Consider the following 19,507-nt stretch of genomic DNA (forward strand, 5'->3'; position numbering starts at 1 on the left):
GAGCTGCACCCTCCCCACGTCGGCCAAGGAGTAGATGCCCATCTCCTTGGGGCATCAGGACTCCCGGCAACGGTCATCCTGCCAGGTGGCCCTTGCTGAAGCTGGGTGGCGCCCGTGGGGAGAGCCCCTGGTCGGAGTGGGTGGTATCGGGGCGGACGCTTTGCACATGAAACGTCAACATGTATCAGGACGCTCTGCGACCGAGTCTTTCAAAAGAAAAGGTACCGTTTCTGGTTCTCGTTTTCCTGCCCTTTCCCCCTTGGCCACTCTCTGGGAGGAGGGACAGGCCCGCCGGCTTGGGGCGAAGTACTTCCCCCGCTATTTGGTCTGTTCTCGAACCGATGGGGGGACGTTCGCCACCTCCAAGTCCATGTTCTTTGTTCAGCACATTGAGGACATCTTCGGGCAAATCGAGGCTCTCAGCAAGATGCGTTCAGGGTCCGTTCTTATCAAGACCACCTCCGCCACACAGTCGGCGGCGCCTAAGGCGTGCGACCGCCTAGGGGACATCCCAGTGTCCATTGTCCCGCATCTGGCACTAAATAGGACGCAGGGGGTTATTTTTCATCGTGACCTCCTGCTACAATCTGATGAGGAGCTCAGGGCCAACCTGGAGCGCCGAGGCGTGCATTTCGTCCGGCGAGTCCAGCGCGGCCCCAAAGACCATCGCATCGACACCTCGACACTGGGGCCTTTATCCTCGCCTTCGAGGGGGACGTTCTCCCAGAGAAGGTAAAGGTGATGTGCTACCGGTGCAACGTGCGACCTTACGTCCCGCCTCCTATGCGCTGTTTTCTGTGTTTGCGCTTTGGGCACATGTCGTCACGGTGTGAGGCTGAGCCCCTTTGTGGCGACTGTGGACGTCCTCTTCGTGAGGAACATACATGCACCCCACCACCTCGGTGCATTAATTGTCCTGGCATCCACTCGCCTAGATCCTCGGACTGCCCCGCCTATCAGAAGGAGAAGAAGATACAAGAACTCAAAACTTTGGATCGGCTCTCTTATTCTGAGGCCAAGAAGAAGTATGACCACCTCCATCCCGTGCCGTTGACCACTCCGTTGGCCTCAGTTGTGTCCACTCCTTCCGCGGTATCCTCACCCCTATCCTGTCCCCCCTCCGCCTCCTCCGCCCATCAGGGGGCTCTGCCTCCGCCTCCCAAATCCTTCCCCTCCAAATCCTCCTCCCCCGTGTCCCTGCCCCCTCTGCCCCAGGGGCCACCCTTCCTCATCCTCCTCTACCCCCGCCACCTGAGAAGCGATCCTCTTCACAGGCGTCCATCGGGGAAACGTTCCGTTCCCCAGCTTCCGAGGTCCGGCGTTCCAAAATGGACCCTGCACGTGAGGACCTTCTTTGGGTCCAGCCCACCATCCCTGTGCCTCCTCGGCCTTCCAAGAAGGCCTCCAAGAAGAAGTCTCTCTCCCCCTCTCCACCCCGGCGCGTTTCGTTTGACGCTCCATCCGTGAGTCGCTGCTCCCGGCCGTTCTCAGTTTCGCCGGGACACTCTGCTGCCAGGCGCTCAGCTGGCCTCTCATCGGCAAATGATGCTGCCCCTCCTACACAACCAGGGACAGCGGCCGCAGCTGGCGACGACTCGATGGAACCGGATCCGCATCCCGCCGGTTGTAGCGTCGAGGTGACCAGCTCTTCCCCCGTCTCGTTCTCCCAACTTTTTGACTAGCGATGGCCTTGTTACATTGGAACATAAGAGGTATTCGATCTAATTGGGAGGAATTACAACTGCTCCTCCGCTTGCACTGACCGCTCGTCCTTGGTCTCCAGGAAACCAAGTTGCGCCCAACTGACCGTATTGCCTTTACCCAGTATACCTCGGAGCGATATGACCTCACCCCTGTGGACGGTATCCCAGCTCATGGTGGGGTCATGTTGCTCGTTCGGGACGATGTCTATTACCATCCCATCCCATTTACCCCCCCTCTCTGAGCAATAGCTGTCCGTATTACTCTTTCTGCTTTTACTTTTTCAGTTTGTACCATCTACAATCCGTCATCTGCTGTTAGTCGGGCTGGCATGATGCACCTGATCGTTCAGCTTCCCCCGCCGTTTTTATTGTTTGGCGACTTCAATGCCCATCATCCCCTTTGGGGCTCTCCTGCATCCTGTCAAAGAGGCTCACTCTTGGCGGATGTCTTCAACCAACTCAATCTTGTCTGCCTCAATACCGGCGCCCCGACTTTCCTCTCGGACTCTACTCATACCTACTCCCACTTGGACCTTTCGATCTGTTCTACCACTCTTGCCCATCGGTTCGAGTGGTATGTCCTATCTGACCGCTATTCAAGCGACCACTTCCCCTGTGTCGTTCGTCTCCTGCACCACACCCCATCCCCACGTCCTTCGAGCTGGAACATACCGAAAGCTGACTGGGGACTTTACTCCTCCCTGGCGACCTTTACGGACCACGATTTTCTCAGTTGTGACAGTCAGGTCGAATACCTCACAGCTGTTATCATCAATGCTGCCGAACGTTCCATTCCTCGTACTACCTCTTCTTCTCGTCTCCTTTCCGTCCCCTGGTGGAACGAGGCTTGTAGGGACGCTATCCGTGCTCGACGACGTGCTTTACGCACCTTTCGCCGCCATCCTACGTTGGCGAATTGTATTGAATACAAACGACTCCGAGCGCAATGCCATGGAGTCATCAAAGACAGCAAAAAAGCTTGGTGGGCCTCTTTCACCAGCTCCTTTAACAGTTTTACTCCCACTTCTGTCGTATGGGGTGGCCAGCGCCGGCTATCGGGCATTAAGGCCCACTCCTCGGTACCTGGCCTGACCTCAGGTAATGAGCTCCTTGTTGATCCCATGGCTGTCTCCAACGCCTTTGGCCGCCTTTTCGCGGAGGTTTCAAGCTCCACCCATTACCACCCTGCCTTCCTTCCCAGGAAAGAGGCAGAAGAGGCTCGGCGACCTTCCTCCTACTCGCTGAATCTGGAAACTTATAATGTCCCCTTTACTATGCGGGAACTCGAACATGCGCTTGCACTGTCCCGATCCTCTGCTCCGGGGCCAGATGCCATTCACGTTCTGATGCTGGCACACCTTTCTCCGGCGGGCAAAAGCTTCCTTCTTCGTACCTACAATCGCGTCCGGACCGAAGGTCAGGTTCCCATGCGTTGGCGTGACGCTGTCGTTGTTCCTATACCCAAACCTGGGCAGGATAGACACCTTCCTTCTAGTTACCGCCCCATTTCTTTTACAAGCTGTGTCTGTAAGGTGATGGAGTGCAAGGTTAATGCTCGGTTAGTCTGGCTTCTTGAATCTCGGCGACTACTTACTAATGTCCAATGCGGCTTTCGTCACCGCCGCTTCGCTGTTGACCACCTTGTGACCTTGTCGACATTCATCATAAACAACTTTTTGCGAAGGCGCCAAACGGTAGCCGTTTTCTTCGATTTGGAGAAGGCTTATGATACCTGTTGGAGAGGAGGTATCCTCCGCACTATGCACAGGTGCGGCCTACGCAGTCGCCTGCCCCTTTTTATTGATTCCTTTTTAACGGATCGAAAGTTTAGGGTATGTGTGGGTCCTGTACTGTTGACGTCTTCCTCCAGGAGAACGGAGTGCCTCAGGGCTCCGTCTTGAGCGTAGCCCTTTTTGCCATCGTGATCAATCCAATTACGGATTGCATTCCACCTAATGTCTCAGGCTCTCTCTTTGTCGATGACTTCGCGATCTACTGTAGTGCCCAGAGAACATGCCTCCTGGACCGCTGCCTTCAGCGTTGTCTAGACAGCCTCTACTCGTGGAGCGTGGCAAATGGCTTCCGGTTCTCTGAAGAGAAGACGGTTTGTATCAACTTTTGGCGATATAAAGCGTTTCTTCCGCCATCCTTACATCTCGGTCCCGTTGTTCTCCCATTCGTGGAAACAACTAAGTTTCTAGGGCTCACGTTGGACAGGAAACTGTGTTGGTGTCCACATGTCTCTTATTTGGCGGCCCATTGTACACGTTCCCTTAATGTCCTCAGAGTTCTTAGAGGTTCATCTTGGGGAGCGGATCGCACTGTCCTGCTTCGCTTGTATCAGTCCATAGTCCGATCGAAGCTGGATTATGGGAGCTTCGTCTACTCGTCCGCTCGGCCATCCCTCTTACGCCGGATCAACTCCATCCACCATCGGGGGATACGTCTTGTGACCGGAGCCTTCTACACTAGTCCTGTCGAGAGTCTTTATGCTGAAGCTGCCGAATTACCATTGACCTACCAGCGCGACACACTGCTGTGTCGGTATTCCTGCCGGCTGTTGTCTATGCCCAACCACCCCTCTTACCAGTCCTTCTTCACCGATTCTCTCGACCATCAGTACGGGTTGTATGTGTCTGCCCTGCTGCCCCCGGAGTCCGCTTCCGTCGCCTGCTTCGACAATTGGATTTTGCCCTCCCTACCACCTTCATAGAGGGTGAGAACCCGACACCTCCTTGGCTCCAGGCTCCGGTTCATATTTATCTCGACCTCAGCTCACTCCCGAAGGATGGTACTCCGGCTGCAGTGTATTGCTCACGGTTTGTCGAACTTTGTGCTTGACTTGCCGGTCACACCTTTATTTACACCGATGTCTCCAAAACTGACGATGGTGTCGGCTGTGCCCTTGTCGTTGGGGCCGCCACCTTTAAATACCGGCTCCTCGACCAATGTTCCAGCTTTACGGCCGAGCTTTTTGCTCTCCATCAGGCCGTTCAGTATGCCCGCCGCCACCGCCATTCATCGTATGTACTCTGCTCTGATTCCCTCAGTGCTCTTCTGAGCCTTGGAGCTCCCTATCCAGTCCATCCCTTGGTGCAACGGATCCAGCAGTCCCTCCATTCTTTCGCTGATAATGGTTCTCCTGTCAGCTTTCTGTGGGTTCCCGGACATGTAGGAGTGCCAAGAATGAGGCTGCTGATGCTTTAGCCAAGGCTGCAGTCCTCCTGCCTCGGCCAGCCTCCCATTGTGTTCCGTCATCTGACGTTCATGGGGTTGTTTGTAAGAGGCTTGTGTCGTTGTGGTGGGATGCTTGGTCATCCCTCCAAGGTAACAAGCTCCGGGCAGTAAATCCGCTTCCAAGTGCTTGGACAACCTCCTCCCGTCCATGTCGGTGAGAAGAGGTCCTTCTGACCAGGTTGCGGATTGGGCATTGCCAGTTTAGCCACCGCTACCTGCTCTCCAGTGACCCAGCCCCGCAGTGCCCTTGTGGTCAAGCATTAACAGTGTGCCATGTTTTATTGTCGTGTCCTCGTTTTGGTCAATCTCGTGTTGTCCTGTCCCTGCCATCTGCTTTACCGGATATTTTAGCTGATGACGCTCGAGCAGCTGCTCATGTTCTGCGTTTTATAACCTTGACTGGCTTGTCCAAAGACATCTAACTTTTTTACTTTTTTATCTGCATCTTTGTCAGGACTTTCTGGTGTCCCCCCCTCCCCTTGAGTTTTACTAGATTCCATGTGCTCTAACAACTGTGACTGGGCGCTAAAGACCTCAGTAGTTGAGCACCCTTAAACCCCACGAAAAAAAAAAAAAAAAGAAAAAAAACCTCAATGCTCTTCAGAGCCTTGGAGCTCCATATCCGGTCCATCCCTTGGTACAACGGATCCAGCAGTCCCTCCATTCTTTTGCTGAAGATGGTTCTCCTGTCAGCTTTCTGTGGGTTCCCGGACATGTAGGAGTGCCAAGAATGAGGCTGCTGATGCTTTAGCCAAGGCTGCAGTCCTCCTGCCTCGGCCAGCCTCCCATTGTGTTCCGTCATCTGACGTTCATGGGGTTGTTTGTAAGAGGCTTGTGTCGTTGTGGTGCGATGCTTGGTCATCCCTCCAAGGTAACAAGCTCCGGGCAGTAAATCCGCTCCCAAGTGCTTGGACAACCTCCTCCCGTCCATGTCGGTGAGAAGAGGTCCTTCTGACCTGGTTGCAGATTCGGCATTGCCGGTTTAGCCACCGCTACCTGCTCTCCGGTGACCCAGCCCTGCAGTGCCCTTGTGGTCATGCATTAACAGTGTGCCATGTTTTATTGTTGTGTCCCCGTTTTAGTCAATCTCGTGTTGTCCTAACTCTGCCATCTACTTTACAGGATATTTTAGCTGATGACGCTCGAGCAGCTGCTCGTGATCTTCATTTCATTACTTTGACCGGCTTGTCTAAAGACATCTAACTCTTTCACTTATTTTATCTGCATCTTTGTAAGAACTTTCTGGTACCCCCCCCCCCCCCCCCTACCGCCCTTGAGTTTTACTAGATTCCATGTGCTCTAGCAACTGTGACTGGGCGCTAATGACCTCAGTAGTTGAGCGCCCTTAAACCCCTACAAAAAAAAAAATAAATAAAAAAAATAAATAAATCAGGTTTGGTGAGTAGATTCCAGTCTGATGCCCAGGAGCATTAATAAAACAGTATTAAGACACCAAACTGTTATCGCTGATAAAGCACAACCGTTGACGTTTCTTCACTCGCTGCAGCTGGCTTTGGTGGGGGGCAGTGGCAGGAGGCATCCACCTGGTACCCGCTGACAGAAGTGAGTGGCGGCATCATTGGCTCTGGCCATGTTACGTCACCAGACCTGTCAGTCCTGCACAGCCGACACATTGGAAGAGTGCTTCAGTTACTGAATATATTCCATGAAGGCTTAAACTGTGAAACATTACCTACTTTTGTGCTTACCTTTCATTTATTCTGCTCTAGTTTGAACACTTTGATGTGTATCACTTCCATCTGGTATGACTGATCATGGCTATTAACCTTGGGGTGACCTAGTTTTGATTAACTTCTGTGTTTTTCGCATTCAGTAACAAACGGGTCTGCAATACTTAAATAAATGGCCAGTGCACGCGCAATACACCTGAATGCTATTCTGTTGGTCATGGCCTGAGAATTAACAGACATAAATTTATGTCGTGCAACAGATATTTGCATCAGAAACGCATTATCCAACATGAGCGACATGCAAGTGGATCTCCAAGTTAATGTCGTGAGCAGCGCGAAATTGTTAATTCAGTAATTAAAAGGGCTATGCTACTCTCATAGTTAAGTGAACTCAACATTTTCATGACCAGAACAACTTCTTACATCACATAAGTGACAAGGATAGGGAATAGGTGGAGTGTTAACAGGTATGAATTACTGTAAAATTTTTTCATCTGTACTGTCGTTTTCCACAATTCTTGTTTGATCTTACTCACTTTCTAAACATGGAACAAATTCCTTACTGATTTCTGATCTTCAGTAACAATCTGCAGTACTTAAAGATATAGCCATTCACATGGAACAAATTCTTTATTAATTTAGTTCTGATTTTCTTTGCATTCTACTCTTTTTCAAGGAACAGCTGAATGGTAACCACAATAAAAGAGCAGGTGGAAGAACGTAGTATTTGTTTGCACTCATTCACATTCCATAAATAAGCATGCAACCGTTTATTTACCTCGGATTATTATTGCAAACTATGTCTCGAGGGGATCGAGAGACAGAAGTAACTTATGCTATTCAGATGCCCACATGCCCACATGGCCACAACGTTTTCCCCCCTATCATGAGATATGGTATAATTATGGGAGCATAATTTAATATACAGAAGGATATAGTTATTTGTCTGCTATGACCCCAGGTCTTAGTTTGAAAATGTACACTACAGTCGTAAGGCTAGTACTAACTTGTGGACACAGAATTTTGATCTGCTTTTGTCCATTATCACTCGATACATGACAAAATCTGAAATATTGGACCTACACAGTCCTGCATGCTATTAATAGAATGTATGAGTACAAGCCTTGCTTAAAATGAATCTTACATAAAATTCACAAATACGCGACAGTAAGATGCCACCCACTGCACACATTTCAAATGAGCGATTATTTCTTAGAATTTACATGATCGGCCCATTATCTATGTATGAGTGAGGTATGTGAACATAAAAATGCTGTTAGATTGCTTTAGCTGATGTGCGTATCAAATTAAAAAACCACTTAATGAATAGACTCTTTGGTCATAGCTCATACAAAGAAGTATCATTAATTTCTAAATTAAATATATGCATAATTTGATTTCTACCGTCTCCTAATAACAGTGATGTTAATAGCTTGAACCCCACCAGGGGGCTTGCCATGCTTTGGTGGGCTCATACTTGGCTACCACGTGACCCCAGCCTTTGCAGCATTTTTCCCTTCCTTGCTCCAAGTCTGTCCTCTTGCTATTCGTTTTCCCCTCCTGTGGGGAAAATGTCTGGTGTGTTGTTGGAGCGTTCTGTATCATCGCTGAGGTAAGAACAGTCTCACCTTTGTTTTTCACTCCTTTTTTTTTTTCTTTGTCTCCCTTCTCCTCTCATTCCTCCAAATCAGCGTTTGAGGCTCCTCTTTTTCTTCTTCCTCCCTTTGTGCTCTGGAAGGTCGGACCACACATATGACGCAAAACAGGTAACTGGGTAACACATTAATTCTCAGCCCCTGGTCGACAGATAGGGTTCGCACGTGCCCCCTGGCACATTCCGGCCCCAGGGAGGGGTGATTGCCTGAGCTCCAACCTTCCCAAATTGCCAATTGGTCCCTCTGTCAGGTGTTCTGGAGGTGTGACCTAAGGCAGGTGCACCCTCTTGTGAAGAGGGCTGCCAGTTGGAAGGAGCATGCCACCAGAGACACTGGCAGTCATGGGGGATTTCCTCAATCATCTTCCCACTCAACTTCTACAAAATGTAAACACAATGAGGCTAGTGATAGAATGACCTTTCCTGCTGCACCAAGGTTTGTTCTGGTCTTATGTACTGAAGACAGTCAGTCGTTTGCCATGGTAATTCCATTTATTATTCAGAAAGGTGTTGATGTAAATGCTGGCCCTGTGAAATACTGTACTCGTTTAAGGAATGGCACTTTGCTTGTGGAGACCACTTCTGATTCTCAAGTGCAAAAACTGCTTGCACCCTCATTTCTCCACAGCTGCTCTGTCCATGTCGAGGCCCGTACAACTTCAAATTCTTGCCATGGTGTAATTTACAACAGGCAGCTCAAAGGTCTAACCGATGGTGTCACCACATGATACCTTAGCCCGCTTGGTCTCCATGCCACAGGTGCGCACCACCAATAGTTTTTCAGTGTTGGACTCCACAGACCAACCACCAAAGCATGTTGATGCTTTTGTGGAGTCCATGGAGTAGGATCCTCCTGCTTCTGTGCCATGTACTGGAGACTGTTCACCATCTGTCACTTGGCAGCAGCCGAGGTGACACACCTACATCACTTCCTCAATATGCCTCTCCTCCAATGGAATGTTGGCAGCCTTCAGTCCCACAAAGAGGATTTATGGCTGAGTTTACCATTGCAGCATCCCCTTGTACTCTGCCTTCAGGAAACTAAATTGAGCCCTCATGACCGCTTTGTGCTTTCACATTACTTACCGATTCGTTTTGACCTTCCTACTAAGGTCAGCATTCCATCTCATGGGGCATCATGCTGCTCATAAGGGATGACATTCATAGCCAACCCATCTACCTGACTACCAATCTTCAAGCTGTTGCAGTTCACCTTTTCCTTCCCCACCTGACTTTTTCCCTCTGTACCATTTATGTCCTTCTGTCATTCGATGCAACCAGGACAGACTTTCTTCAGCTTCTGAGGTAGCTTACTCCCCCATTTTAGGGACTTCAACACACATCATCCACTTTATGGTTCTCCCAGGACCTGTCTGAGAGGTGCCCTCTTGGCTGACCTTCTTAACCAACTTAAACTTTTCTGCCTTAACACCAGAGAACTGGAGCACCCACTTTCTTTCCTGACTCTTTGCACACCTATACCCATTTGGACCTATCCTTGTGCACTGCCCAGCTTGCTCCCTCGTCTAGAGTGGTCTGTTGTTTCTGACATGTATTCGAGCGACCATTTCCTGTGTCCTATCCAATTGCTGACTCCTACCCCATCGGTGTGCACCCCCAAATGGAATCTTCCTAAGGCTGACTGGCAGCTTTACTCCTCCCTGGCAGCCTTCAAAGAACGAGACATCTCCAGTTGTATGACCAGTTGGCATATCTCACAAACGTTATCCTTACTGCTGCAGAACGTTCCATTCCCGGCACTTCCTCTTTACCATGTCATGTCCCATTCCCTTGGTGGACTGAGGCACGCTGCTACGCAATTTGACAACAGAGACATGCTCTCTGCACTTTTAACCATCACCCTACGCTGGCAAACTGTATTCATTATAAACAGACGCGTGCAAAGTGTCATCGCGTTCTTTGGGGTAGCAAAAGAGCTAGCTGGACATCATTCACTAGTTCTTTCAGCAGTTCCACCCCTTTCTCTGACATGTGGGCCAACCTCCAATGTGTGTCTGGGACCAAGATCCATTCCCCAATTTCCAGCCTGACAGTAGCTGACGATGTCATTGTGGAACCTATTGCTATCCCCAACACCTTCAGCCGCCATTTTGCAGATGTTTCGAGCTCTTCCAACTATCACCCTGCCTTCCTCCATCAGAAATGAGTGAAGGAGAAAGGAGACTCAGGCTATACACTTCTCTTCTCTGGATCTTGAGTGCTACAATGCCGCCTTTTGTATGAAGGACCTAGATCTCACTTTCAGTTCATCTCGATCCTCCGCCCCAGAGCCAGACGCCATCCACATTCAGATGTTGCAGCACCTTCCTCTTGTGGGGGAGCTTTTCCTGCTTAAAATGTACAACTGAATCTGGGCAGGGCACATTCCCTGGGTACTGGCATGAAGCCACCATCATACCCACACCTAGTCCCAGTAAGGATAAACACCTTTCTTTTAGCTACACCCCATCTCTCTTACCAGCTGCATTGTCAAGATGATGGAATGTATGATTCATGCCCAGCTGGTATGGTGGCTAGAGTCTTGCTATTTACTGATGAATGCACAGAGTGGATTTAAGGTTTGGCGTTACTTTGTCCACCTCGTTACTTTGTCCACCCATATCACGAAGGGTTTTCTGCAGAAATCCCAGACTTTGGCCATGTTTTTCCATTTGGGGAAGGCATACGACACCTGCTGGACAACTGGTATCTTCCACACTCTTTACACATGGGGTTTCCATGGCCGCCTGTAATGTTTCCTTCAGGAATTTTAAGAAGACCAAGTTTTCAAGGTGAATTTGGGTTCTGCCTTGTCGGACAGCTTTATCCAGGAAACTCGTGTCCCTCGGTGTTCCGTCCTGAGCATCATCCTTTTTGCTGTCGTCCACAGCTCGTGGTCTCGTGGTCGCGTTCTTGCTTCCTGAGCACGGGGTCTCAGGTTCTATTCCCGGCGGGGTAAGGGATTTTCACCTGCCTCGAGATGACTGGGTGTTTGTGTTGTCCTCATCATTTCATCATCATTCACGAAAGTGGTGAGTTTGGACTGAGAAAAGGTTGGGAATTTGTACGGTCATTGATAACCGTGCAGTTGAGTGCCCCATAAACCAAACATCATCATCATCATCATCATCATCATCATCAATCATCATCTTTTTGGTATTGCTGTTAACCCTATAATGGCCTGTCTCTCGCCGGTCATCTCCTGCTCCCTTTTTGTAGACTATTTTGCTATCTATTGTAGTTCTCCACAGACATGTCTCACTGAGCAACATCTTAAGTGATGTCTTAATTTTTTTATTTATTTTTTATTTAAACGTCAAGTTTGTTAGGACCAAATTGAAGAGAAAATCTCCAAGGTTGTGGAACATGTCAGTACATGAAATTACAACATAAAAGTAATAACAGACAAAAATAAAGTGGTTATGAACTCGAAAAAAGTAAGTCCTTAAGTATAAGTAAGCACAATCAACAATACAGCAAGGCTTATTTTTTCAAGGAACTGCTGTAGAGAAAAAGAGTGACCGATGAGGAAACTCTTCAGTTTAGATTTGAAAACATGTGGATTACTGCTAAGATTTTTGAATTAGAGTTGTATTTTATTGGAAATAGATCGGCAGTATAATGCACACCTTTCTGCATAAGAGTTAAGGAAGTCTTATCCAAATGAAGGTTTGATTTCTGCTGAATCTTAACCAAGTGAAAGCTGCTTATTCTTCGGAATAAGCTAATATTGTTAACAAGAAATGACAGTAAGCAATATAGGGGCCGTCGTCAAAATACCTAGACCCGTGAACAGGGGTCGGCAAGAGGTTCATGAACTTCCACTACTTATTGCCCGAATCGCCAATATCTCAGCCAAAAATATCTTTTTAGAATGGGAAGATTTACCCCAAAATATTATACCATACCACATAAGCAAATGAAAATAAGTAAAGTAGACTAATTTTTGTGCCAAACAATCACTCGCTTCAGTTACCATTTGAATAGTAAAAATTGCTGCAGTAAGTCTTTGAACAAGATCCTCAACAAGGGCATTCTATGACAGTTTACTATCTATCTGAACACCTAGAAATTTGAACTATTCAGTTTCACTAATCATATGCCTATTCTGTGAAATTAAAATGTCAGTGTTTGTTGAATTTTGTGTTAGAAACTGAGTCTTACTGTGATTTAGCGTTACTTTATTTTCTACTAGCCATGAACTTAGGTTGTGAACTACACTATTTAAAATTGAGCCAATGTTGCACACAACATCCTTTACTACCAAGCTAGTGTCATCAGCAAAGAGAAATATTTTAGTTACCCATAATACTAGAGAGCATAGCATTTATATAAATAAGGAACAGGAGTGGCTCCAACACTGGGGCACCCTCCCCCCCCCCCCCACCCCTCCCCCCACCCCCCACCCCCCACCCCACTTGACCGTACTCCACTCAGACCCCACATCACAGCCATTCTCAAAATTGTGATAATGACCTTTTGCTGTCTGTAGCTAAGGTGAGAGGTGATCCAGTTGTGAGCTACTCCCCATATTCTATAATGGTCCAACATCTGGAGCAATATTCTGTGATCAACAAAATCAAATGCCTTAGTTGAATCAAAAAATGTGCCTAGTGTTCGTAACCTTTTGTTTAACCCATCCAGTACCTCACAGAGAAAAAAAGACTATAGCATTTTCAGTTGTTAAACGACTTCTGAAGCCGAATTGCACGTTTGATAGCTAATCTTATGATGTAAAATGATCAGTTATCCTTACATACACAGCCTTTACAATTACTTTAGCAAACACTGATGGCATAGAAATAGTAATAAAGCCACTCTATAAAAATGGAGAAAGGAGTATTGTAAATTATTTTAGACCTGAGTACTTTTATCATTCTGGAAACTGACCTTTCCTAAAGGAAATATTATAAATATGGCTAAATACATGGCTCTAACATGTGCAGCACAGTACTTAAATATTCTGCTAGGCACTCCACCATAGCCATAGGAGTCCTTAGTCTTCAGTGATTTAATTATTGACTCAATCTCCCTCTTGTCTGTATCACAGGGGAGTATTTCAGACATCTATCTCGGAAAGGCATTTGCCAAGAAAGTTGTATGATTCCCTGTAGAAAATAAATTTTTATTTAATCCACCAGCAATGATCATAAAATTGTAGTTAAATACTGCAGATATATCTGATTTATCAGTAACCAACATTTTTATTACAAACTTACTTTATATGATCGACCCAGGGCTGCTGACAAGACACTTCCTTCACAACTGACCATATGGTTCTAATTTTATCCTGTCAATTAGCTATTCTATTTGTGTACCACATACTCTTTGCCTTCCTAATTACATTTTTAAGCACATTCAAGTACTGTTTGTAATTGGCTATTGTAGCTTGATTGTGACTACTTCTAACATATTGAAATATTTCTCACTTTGTTTTACATGATATCCTTATCACACTACTCAGCCACCTGGGCTGCCTATTACTGCTAGTACCCCATTTAAAATATTCTAATGGAAAGCAGCTCTCAAAGAGCATGAGAAACGTGTTAAGAAAAGCATTATATTTATGATCTATGTTATCGGCACTATAAACATCTGGCCACTCCTGTTCCTTGACAAGGATGAAAAAACTCCCTATTGCTGTTGGATTAACTTTCCTACATAGTTTGTAATTATATGTGACATTTGTTTGAGCACAAAATCCTTTTAGTGTTAAAATTTGTGCATCATGGTCTGAAAGATGATTCACCCTTTTACTAACAGAATGCCCATCTACCAAGGAAGAATGAATAAAAATATTGTCTATGGCTGTGCTACTGTTCCCCTCCACCCTAGTTGGAAAAAACAGTGTCTGCATCAGATCATATGAATTCTGGAGATCTGCTAACTTACTTTCCCTTGCACCATCGTATACAAAATTTATGTTGAAGTCACCACATGTATCTAATTTCTGGTACTTCCTCCAGAGTAAATCAAGAACACTCTCTATTTTCTTTACTCATAGTGCATTGACAGTGGCCTACACTTTTCCACTGACAAAACCATCTGTATGAATTTCTTGTGGGGACAAATGGTTTCTCCCACCATCTTCACATCTAGGGCCTGTTGCCCTTCCATTCATTGACAAAACAAAATTCATGGGGCTCATGCTCAATACGAAACTTTCTTGGTCCTCCCATGTCTCTTACCTGGCAGCCCACTGTACTCGGTTCCTCAGTGTCCTGTATGCCCTCAATGGTACTTCCTGGGGTGCTGATCGAAGCACCCTCCTCTGTTTGTACCTGTCCCTTGTCCACCCGAAACTCAACTATGGGTGCTTTGTTTATGCATCTACATATCCATCCCTCTTATGTGTTCTCAACACCCCAGGGGGCCCACAACTCTTTTGTGGATACGTGCGTGGCGAGCACGGGGCCCCAAGCTATTGCAGCCTTCTTTCTCTCCAGGGCTGCATTTCCTTCCCCTTCCCCTCCTTTCCCCTCCTTGCTCCTTTCCCATCGCCCTCTCCTCTCCCTCTTTTGGTGTCCTTGCTTATGTTGGCCCCCGATATTCTCCTGGTTCTGTTGGTTTTACAATTCGGCTTTGTTGCATAATCATCTCCTCCTTTTGGCATTCCCTTGTCCCCCTCTGGGGTTTGACCTCCATTACAAAATTTCTCCTCCATAGTGTGAACCATTTGGGGAAGAGCACCTTACCTAGTGTCTCCGACATGCGCCCTCCTAGTACATTCCACCTTTCCTTTCACGTCGTTGTCTGATGCTGGGGTGCATAGCCAGCACAGCAGCCAGCCGGTGTGGTGGGGTCACTATGTACCTTTTGGTTGAGCCTCCTGAACACACAGGGATAACACTTCTGATACCTGAGCTGTGACCACCTCATGCATGCCTTGGAGTGGTTGCTCGTCATCCTGGAGCATTGGAACTCCCGGCAATGGTCGCCGTGCCAGGCAGCCCTTGCTGTGGCTGGGTGGTGCCCGTGAGGAGAGTCCCTGATTGGAGCGGGTGCTATCAGGGCGGATGCTATGCAAATGAAACGCATACAGGTCCAGAACTCTGGCTGTTCTTCTGCGGCCGTCTCTCTGTGTGGAACTGATTCTTCAAGTGCTGCTTCTCTTGCCCCTTCGGCCTTCCCTTCCATGGCTACCCCCTGGGAAGAGGGTCAGGCCCGTCGGTTAGGGGCAAAACGTTTCCCCCCATTATCTAGTTTGCACCAGGACTGATGGACATACTTTCACCAATACCAAACCTTTATTCTTCGTGGAACACATTGAAGACAAGTTAGGTGAAGTGGGATCCCTGAGCAAGATGTGGTCGGGTTCGTTGCTAATCAAAACTGCTTCAGCTGCTCAATCTGTGGCCCTTCTTCCTGTACCCATCTTGGCACAATTCCTGTGTCCATTACCCACCACCAGGCTCTAAATATGGTACAAGGTGTGATTTTTCACAGGGACCTCATCCTTCAAACTGATGAGGAACTTCGGGACACTCTCGGATGGCGGGGTGTTCACTTTGTTTTGCGTGTTCAGAAGGGTCCTAAAGACAAACGCATTGATATTGGTGCCTTTATCCTGGCCTTTGAAGGGGATACCCTCCCTGGGAAAGTTAAGATTATGGTTTATTGATGTGATGTGAAGCCGTACATCCCACCTCCTATGACATGTTTTAAGTGCTTGTGTTTTGGACACATGTCTTCCCACTGTTCACAGGCCCCTCTCTGTGCTGACTGTGGACCTCCCCTCCATGAGGTTAGTCCCTGTCTTCCCCCTCCTGTGTGTGTAAATTGTCATGGTAGTCATTCTCCACATTCACCAGATTGCCCAGTATATAAGAAGGAAAAGAAGGTTCAGGAGTATAAGTCTCTCAATTGTTTAACCTATACAGAGGCCTGTAAGAAATATACACGTCTTCACCCTGTGTCCATGACATCTAGTTACGCCTTGGTTACATCTTCACCCCTTCCTCCCTCTTCCTTACCCCCATCCCGGACTCCTCTCCTCCCCCCCATCCCCTGCGGCTCCCACACCTTCTCCTCTGGGCACTGCTCCCCCTCCCCAGCCGGAGAAGTGTCCCACTGCTTCGGCATCTGCCGGTCAAGGGCGCCTCTCCTGGGATGCCCCTTCCTGGCACCTTCCAGACCAAAGGTCTGCTGCTGCTGCCACGTGACGACCGCGAGAGCCGCGGTCTGTTGGTCACCAGGTCGCCCGGTCTCTTTCTGTTCCCGATCTTGCTGCAGCTGACTCCTTTATGCCACACAACCCACACGATCTCAGCCTGAAAAGAAGAAGAAACGTAAGTCCCGGGACAAAGAGCCTCCGGTGTCACTGGAGGTCCCATCCCCAACTTCACAACCGGATTCTGACCTGTCATTCATGGATGTCACCCCCTCCTTGTTGGTGACGTGTGGGGACCCAGTGGTGTGACTGGCTTTAGCATGTTCAGACCCCATTGAAATCATCATTCTGTGGGTCTCCAATGGAATTGTAATCAATACTATCGTCACCTTCTGGAATTGAAATACCTTCTTTCGTCTTACTCTGCAGCTTGTGTGGTTCTCCAGGAATCTCATTTTATTGATGTTCACTCACCGACCCCCCGTGTTTTCTGCCAAAATCAGGTCGGACCCCTGCGGGCTTCTGGTGGCATTTGTACGTAGGTCCGTACAGACATTGCTAGCACATTGATTCCTCTTCAAACTACATTGGAAGCGGTTGCTGTTAGGGTCCACCTAGGCTCTGCGGTCATGGTTTGCAATCTTTATCTCCCTCCTGACAGGACTCTTACACCTGCTGGCTTAACTGCCTTTCTTCAGCAACTTCCTCCTTCCTTCCTGCTCCTTGGGCATTTTAATGCTCATCATCCCTTGTTGGGCAGTGCCTTTCCATCTAGACGAGGTCTTCTCATAGACCAGTTTATTGCAGACCACGACTTTTGCATCTTAATGATGGCTCCCCTACTCATTTCAGTGCCGGTCATGGTACGTTTTCTGCCATTGATCTTTCCCTTTCTTCTCCCTCTCTCCTCCCTTCATTACACTGGTCGCCACATGACAACCTCTGTGATAGTGACCATTTCCCGTTGATCCTCGCTCTCCCTTCCCGCTCCCCGATCGGCAGGTTACCTCATTGGTCTTTCCAATGCACTGGCCTCTATACACTGCACAGGTCATGTTTTCTCCCTGTTTGTTGGGTTGTATTGATGACGTCCTACGTGACGTTTCTGACGTGATTGTTTGCGCTGCTAGCCTCGCTGTCCCGCGCTCATCTCGACCATTTCGTTACCGGCAAGTCCTATGGAGGAGTACGGCCATTGCCATTGCTATCTGTGATAGCCGTCGAGCTTTCCAACACCTTAAGAGGCACCCTTCCGTAGCCAGCCTTACTAACTTTAAACGCCTTCGCGCTAAAGCCCGTTATTTAATCAAACAGAGCAAGCGGATAAGTTGGGAATGATTCATTTCTTCCCTTGGCTCTACTGTCCCTCTGTCATGGGTATGGGCTACACTTCGCTCTCTCCAATGTTGCCATCAGCAGTCCACCCTCCCAGGCTTTCACCTCCCAGATGGCCCTTGTACGGACCCATTAGTTCTTGCAGAACATCTTGCGACCCATCTTTCAGTGGCCTCAGCATCAGCCTCCTATCCAGCTGCTTTCCTTCACCAGAAACAGCGGGCTGTAACTTAGACCTTATGTTTTAGCCCTTGTGAGTCAGAATCTTACAACCAATCTTTTACTGAATGGGAATTTCTTTCTGCTCTATCTTCTTCTCATGATACGGCCCCTGGGCCTGATTCCATTCATAACCAACTGCTTCAACATCTCAGTGTTCCACAACGGCAACATCTTCTTCGGGTGTTTAACCGTATCTGGCTCCAGGGTGACTTCCCTTCTCAGTGGAGGGATAGCATCGTGGTTCCTGTCCTTAAACCTGGTAAGAACTCCTGTCTTCTGACAGCTATCGGCCAATTAGTTCGACCAATGTTGTTTGTACGTTACTTGAACATATGGTAGCCCGTCGGCTCAATTGGGTCCTCGAATCTCAGGATCTCTTGTCCCCATACCAGTGTGGCTTGTGAGAGGGACGGTCTCCAACCGATCATTTACTTCGCTTGGAATCCGCAGTTCAGCAGGATTTTTCTCAGCGCTGCCATTTAGTTGCAGTGTTTTTTGACCTTCGCAAGGCCTATGACACGGCCTGGCGCCATTGCATCTTACTTACCCTTCATCAGTGGGGTCTTCAGGGCCCACTCCCGATTTTTTATCCACCAGTTCCTGTTCCATCGGTCATTCAGAGTTGGTACTGTTTTTAGTTCTCCACGGACCCAGGAGAAGGGCATCCAAAAGGATTCTGTCTTGGTCCCTCTTTTCCTCATTGCTATCGATGGACTTGTGGCCTCTGTCAGTCCTGTGGTTGCCCCTGCCCTGCATGTGGGTGATTTCTGCATTTGGATTAGTTCCTCCTCGATGGCATCTGCAGAATTTCAGCTCCAGGGAGCTATACGGCGTGCCTCTGCATTGACCCTCTCACACGGGTTTCAATTCTCTCCTCTAAAATCGTGCGTGGTCCACTTCTCTCGCCGTACTACGATCCACCCTGATCCAGAGCTCTATCTCGATGCACAACGATTGCCTGTGGTCCCACAGTTTCGTTTCCTGGGTCTTCTTTTCGACAACAAGCTCATTTGTCTGCCCCATATCAGACTTCTGAAGGTAGGATGTTTCCGTAAACTCAATGTCCTTCATTTCCTTGCCCACTCCTCTTGGGGTGTGGACTGTTCCCTCCTTCTCTGTCTTTAACGTGCTCTAGTTCTGTCTCACTTGGACAATGGTTGTCAAGTTTATGGTTCAGCTGCTCCTTCCACACTGCACGTGCTAGATCCAGTCCACCATCATCGTGTCCGTTTGGCCACCAGTGCCTTCCCTACTAGCCCTGTTGATAGTCTCCTGGTTGAACCTGAGATCCCCCCCCCCCCCCCCCCCCACCTCCCTTTTTGTTTGGTGGTCCCAGCTTCTGGTGTCTTATGCACTCGCCATCCATTCCTCTTCCACTTATTATTCCTATTCTATCCTGTTCCCAGACCATTGAAGTCGCCCACCCCACTCCCACCCTCGGGTGGGTTTACTGGTTGGGCTCCGCCTTGCGTCTCTTTACCATCCCTCCGATGGTGTTCCATTCCTTTTTCCACCAAATTTTATGGGAGTTTCGGGATGCTGTTGTTTTTTACAC

Source organism: Schistocerca americana, chromosome 3, assembly GCF_021461395.2.
Source record: "Schistocerca americana isolate TAMUIC-IGC-003095 chromosome 3, iqSchAmer2.1, whole genome shotgun sequence".
Lineage (NCBI taxonomy): Eukaryota > Metazoa > Arthropoda > Insecta > Orthoptera > Acrididae > Schistocerca > Schistocerca americana.